The sequence below is a fragment of the Pygocentrus nattereri genome, chromosome 2, assembly GCF_015220715.1.
Source record: "Pygocentrus nattereri isolate fPygNat1 chromosome 2, fPygNat1.pri, whole genome shotgun sequence".
Classification (NCBI taxonomy): Eukaryota; Metazoa; Chordata; class Actinopteri; order Characiformes; family Serrasalmidae; genus Pygocentrus; species Pygocentrus nattereri.
In genome coordinates this window covers 9296485-9302640 of record NC_051212.1, presented here as the reverse complement: position 1 = coordinate 9302640, position 6156 = coordinate 9296485, and positions in this window count along the sequence as shown.

The window sequence follows — 6156 nt, the reverse complement described above, 5'->3', positions numbered from 1 at the left end:
GACTTCAGAGATCCCATATAGAGATGTTTGCTGGAAAACCACTCAAAGAGTCAGATTTCTTCTGTTTTTCATTGAGATCTGTCCAGTAAACACCACTGGGCTATGAGGGGATCACATCTTAGCTTATTCACTTAAAGCAGGACTGCCCAAAGTCTGGCCCCCATGAGGATGTTTGACTTAGCCCACCAGAATGGTTCCCAAAACCCACTCACGAAATTATGCCTGTGCACAACACGGCAATGGATTTGAAATGAAGCAGTCAAGATTGAATTATAAACTTTCAGCTTCAGTTTAAAGGGTTTAAAAATTTGTTGCGTTAACCGTTTAAGAATCACAGCCATTACAGCCACCTTAAGATCCAAACCACAGGCAAGATTAGAAAATATCTAAGAAAGAGTCCCAGTTCTGGAAGAACTGTTCTTTGGTTCTTTGGACAGATGAAACTAGGTTTTAGCAGAATGATGGGAAGAGAAGAGTATGGAGAAAGAAAGGAAGGACTCATGATCTGAAGCACACCACATCCTCTTTCAAACATGGTGGAGGTAGTTTCATGGCATGGGCATGTATGGCTGCCAATAGAACTGGGTCATTGGTGTTTATTAGTGATGTGGCTGCTGACAGAAGCAGCAGGATGACTTCAGAAGTGTATAGAGCTACACTTTCCGCTCAGCTTAAGTCAAGCTCTGCAAAACTGATAGTGCTTCATGATACAGATGGACAACGACCCAAAACATACTAGAAAGGAACCTTCTTAAGGTCTTCTTCAGGCAAAGAAATGGAAAGACCTTAAATAGCCAAGTCAGTTAACCCAAGCCAACTGAGCATGGTTTTCACTTTTAGAAGACAAACTGAAGGTGACAGCAACAAAGGCCTGGCAGAGCATCTCAAGTGGGAAAACTCAGTTGGTGAGGTTCGTGGGCTCCAGACTTCAGGCAGCCATTGACTGCAAAGGATTCACACCCAACCATTAAAAAATGATCCTTGTATGAATTATTATGTTAGTTAGATGCTGTGAAAACAGAGGGCTGTCATTCCAAAATGATTAGTGTGATATTTTTAAAACCCCTTACATTTTCAGTTACATTTTAACTGGGGGCAGTCGTGGGCTGGAGGTTAGGGATCCAGCCTCGTGACCGGAAGGTCACCGGTTCGATCCCCAGAGCCGACAGCACATGACTGAGGTGTCCTTGAGCAAGACACCTAACCCCCAACTGCTCCCCTGGTGCTGCGGATTGGGCTGCCCACTCTGGGCAAGTGTGCTCACTGCCCCCTAGTGTGTGTGTGTTCACTAGTGTGTATGTGGTGTTTCACTTCACAGATGGGTTAAATGCGGAGGTGAAATTTCCCCGTTGTGGGACTAATAAGGGTCATTTAATAATAATAATAATAATTGCTTCAAATCCATAGTGACTGCATCATTGCCCAAATACAAATAGACCTGACTGTATATGACTGTGCTGTATATACATATATATATATATATATATATATTTTTCCTTTTACAGTTGGCCGTTTGTATTGGTAGTGACACTCTGTAGTCGTTGTCATGCCCATATTATCAGGCCTAATATGGTTTTCTATATGGTAAAAGTGATTAAGACTTTTAAAAAACATCCCATGATACACAAAAACCACATGTGCCTATAGCAAGCTGACAATCTTGCACTTAAAATGACATTTCATGAAAGTCTATTAAATTTCAGCACTATTATATAACAACACCAGCTACTCCCGATCTCCTTTACTGCTGCCCAAGCAACTTAACTGCCACACTGGACACAGCGTACAGGTTTGTTTGGGGCATTTTTCTGTACTTGCCTGTGTTATGATATGAACTGAGCGCACAGCGGTGTTAGCTGCATCAGATTACAACAGCCGAGCTCAGTTCTGTTCGCCACTGAGAGGAAACAAAGCCCAGAGCTCCGCTCCAGTTCACTCCGGCCCAGTTTAACACATGCGTGCTGGTGACTGTTAAAGGAAAGGAAATCACTTTTTAAACAAAAGTTGAGACAAGAAAATAAATTTGGTCAGACTGAGACTGAGACAAGTCCGATTACAAACACTACTGTTAAACGTCCTGAGTCCAGACTCCCGAGTCCTGCAGCCCTAATCTCATTCATGATGCGGTTCATCCATAACAAACATTTTCAAACGGATCCTTCACAGCCTGCAACAGGATGTAGTACCGCCCTGCTACCGGCTCGCCCAGCCGTAGACGGCCTTGCGCACAGGATCCCGGATGGTGCCAGAAGGAGGGACTTTTAATGGTGTAATTAAGGTGTTGTGGTTGGTGTTGGGGTGTGTTTATGTCAGGGTGCTCAGTTCTGATCCTGGACATCAACCACCCTGGAGAACTCAGATCCTGCACACCTGGCTCTAATATTACCATGAAGGTCTTCATTACCTTGTTCAGTTGTGTTAGGGGTTTGGGTTGGAGCTGAACTCTGCAGGGCAGTAGATCTCCAGGACCAGGACTGGGTACTCTAGGTTTATGTGTTGTGTGGAATTGTGCCAGGTGGTGGGGTTAGTTGGTTAGGGTTAGGGTTGGGGGGCTTTTTATGACCTGCTCTCCTGGCCATTTGGTAGTAACGGTTCCCCCTAGCTGCCTGTTCAATAAAAGAGCATTCCCCTTTTTGAGCACAATGCCTCTTGTGTCTTATTCTATGCTGACGCCACAATGTATTCATCATTTATAACCCTGAAATCTACATATGTAGTCTAATGTGAACATTTAGAAATTTAGAGCATTTAGAAAACATTTAGAAACCCCTAAGAAAACAGCCCAGACCAGCATGCATTCCCAGCTGGTCTAAGCTGTTTCATGCTGATTTGGTGCTGGTTTAGCTGGTCACTCGACATGGCCCTCTGCTTGACCAGCATACCAGCATCCTTATTAGCCCAGGATTAGCCTAATAATTTCCATTCCTTATTCCAAGCCTTTTTCGGGCTGTTGCCCACCACTAATCAGAATCAGAATCGCTTCATTTCGCCAAGTTTCTTCCACACGCAAGGAGTTTCACCTGGTTAGTGGACACATGTATGAGGGACAGGCAAACAGACCGTTAGCAAGTATTTAACTAAGGGGAAAATAAAGTAAAACTACAATAAACAGAATAAAGAATGAAGAATGAGACTTTGCCCTGTTGCCCCCAAGACAAAAGGTTTGGGCACCCCTGACATGAAGGGGATTTCATTACTTAAAGAGAAGATTTGGTCAAAAATCACTTTTTTTTACCCCAAATGTAGTCTGTCCCCCAGATATGTCACCCCCCAAAGCCCCCCCCAAAGCCCCCACCCCCAGACATGTTGTGTCTAGCTTTTCACTGGAGCTACAAGGTTAATGTAGCTAACATTAGCTTAGCTTTGTGCTATAACTGCATGCTTAAATCATCACACACTTGCCTTAAACTGTGGTTACGTTGTTCAGTGATCTCTTACAGGCTTGCTAATGTGGTTTCTGACACTGAATAACTCACCGTTACCTACAAACACGGACAAAAGTACGGACAAAATTCAGGCTACTTGTGGCTACTGCTGTTTTTAGCATGTGTGATGTACTTCAGTCCGTGTTTTTAGGTAGCAGTGTGTCAAACAGCTTCAGAAACAACATAGGCAAGTCTATTGGTGATTACAGAGCAAATCGACAGGGATGTCGCTTTACACAAACAGCTAACACAGTGCTAAATGTTGACTAGACGCTTCCAGCACCTGTTAGCTACATTAGCCTCATAGCTCCACTGCAAAACTAAAGAAGCAAACCTCGGACACCAAACATGCCTTGACTACATTTGATGTGAAAATCTGAAATTAGCCTGCTTTAAACTTTCAAGTGAAGTTAATCAATTTTAATAAAAAAAATTTAATCTGTATGATTTTTGGTGACACTTTCTATGAATGTTACGCTTGTAAACATCTACAAACACATTTATAACACGTTATCATGCATTCACAAGGCATTTTAAACATGGATATAAATACTTGTAAAAATAATTATACTAAATTACACTTTATAGCCATGTTTATTATACATTATGAATTGTTAAAATAATGCATTATTAGTAGTGTGACTGGCCAAAGAAGCCAGTCTCAGCTCGCAGAGCGTAAACACAAATACAAAGTTTATTCACTCCCTGGGATTTCCAGTATTTAATTTATCACTGCTCTTAGTGCTGCATCTTCAGGGCTTCAGTCCTGAATATTCAGATGCTCCAAACAGCATAATATTGGATATGCAGTGTTAAGTCAATGCCAGGCTAACGGTGGTGCACATTAACAGTGGTGTACATTGACTTTCCCTCATTGGGTGAAACTCTGACGGCAGCTCTAGTTTAAACTCTGTCATTTGAAGCCTGTAATGAGCTTTATTATGTATGTTTTAGTGTTTCAGTAAATCCTTCAGATTGAAGCCTCACTCTTAACACTGGAGGAGGCTTTAGTGCAGTACACTCACTTTACTTAGAGCGGACAAATACGACTTATGAGCTCTTATCATTTGTTATGAACAACAATTATAATGCAATACGTTAACAATTCATAATGCATAATAAGCACAGCTATAACGTAATGTATTTTTATAAATATTTATAGCCATGTTTATGATGCCTTATGAATGCATTAAAACATGATATGAATGTGTTAATAGATGCTTACAAACGTGAGATTCATAGAAAGTCTTACAATTTTTTTTTCTCAGAAACATGTGACGTCGTATATTAACAATGCAGGATCAAACAGATAAACAAAACTTTTCCATAGCCTGTAATCTGCTTAATAATTCTAATAAATCTTTTTAATAATTCTTAATAAGCTCATTGAATGAACTCAGTGCTTGTTGTTCAGCCTTCAGTGTTTCTCTGATGTTTGTTCTTTGGCTCAGAGTGAATCATGCCCGAACTCTGCGTGGGAGAATACAATGTGTGTGTGTGTGTGTGTGTGTGTGTGTGTGTGTGTGTGTGTGAGTGTGTGTGTGTGTGTGTGTGTATCCTTGTGGTCTGCAGAGTTTTAAAGTGGGATTTGGACTGGAGGACAACAGTAAAGGCTGAGAAACAAACAAGCTGTGAGCCATTTCTGCCCTAAGCGGAGCTGTAACTGCCTGTCAGAGTCCATGGCTGCAGTACAGTTTCAGTTATGTATGAGGTGAATATTAGTCATGAGCGTATGAGCTCACTGCTGTGAAATGAAAGCCAAATTGTAAAACAGCTACAGTACTGTGCAGAGTCAGAGACCCTCACCCCTTTATTTTTCACTTTCTAGCTAAATGCCCACTATGTACAAGTTTTTTCAGCATCAGGAAAAAAAAAGCAGCCAATATATTTAACTGAAAATGACACAGAATCCTCAACAACACAAAATAATAACACAGATATTATTTATTCACTGTCTTCCCAGGCAGGACGCATTTATTTGGAGCAGTCAAAAACACTTAGTCATCAGAATCAGGCGTCCAGAAAACAGCAGGCAGTACATGGAAACAAGGTCGGTGTAAACTCAAAGAAACCAGCTCAGAACTCAGTGAAACAAAGGGGCTTATGTGTGAGTGTAAATGAGTCTGTACACTGCAGATGTGTGTAATGATGGAGAGGAGGGACCAGGGAGGAGCAGGTGCTGCACTGAGGTCCATACAGGTCCAAACAGGGTCTCCCAGAATGGGGAGACATTGGCTGCGTTCAGACTGCAGGCAAATAGGATTAATTCATAGATCCGAATTGTTTGTCCAGACGTCACCAGCCTGTCTGCATGGGTTGCCGTGGTAACAACGTAGGCATCAGTAACGTGGGATTGGTGGTGACCGGGAATTTGAAATGTGGATACAGGAAAGATGGAGAGGCATCATCTCGCCCTCCAAACGTGTGTCCCAAGTCAGGGGCCGGAAATGAGCCAGCGCCGCTGTTCCCGCCCTTACTGCTGCATCACGGAACATCGCTCCCGTCGAGTTCTTTTAAAGTTCTTTACAGATGGAACTTTTCTTTTTCTTCAGTTATTAGAGCTGGAGATTAACGAGCTGGTCGTTAAACCAAAGAATTTCCATTTTGGTGACTTTTCACTTTCACTCCACTACAATTCAGAGTCACATATCTTACTTACTCCACTGCATTGGTTATTTCAGAGCCACTCGGTTCTCCCTGATGGAAACTGTTTACCTTCAGTGTTTTGTGC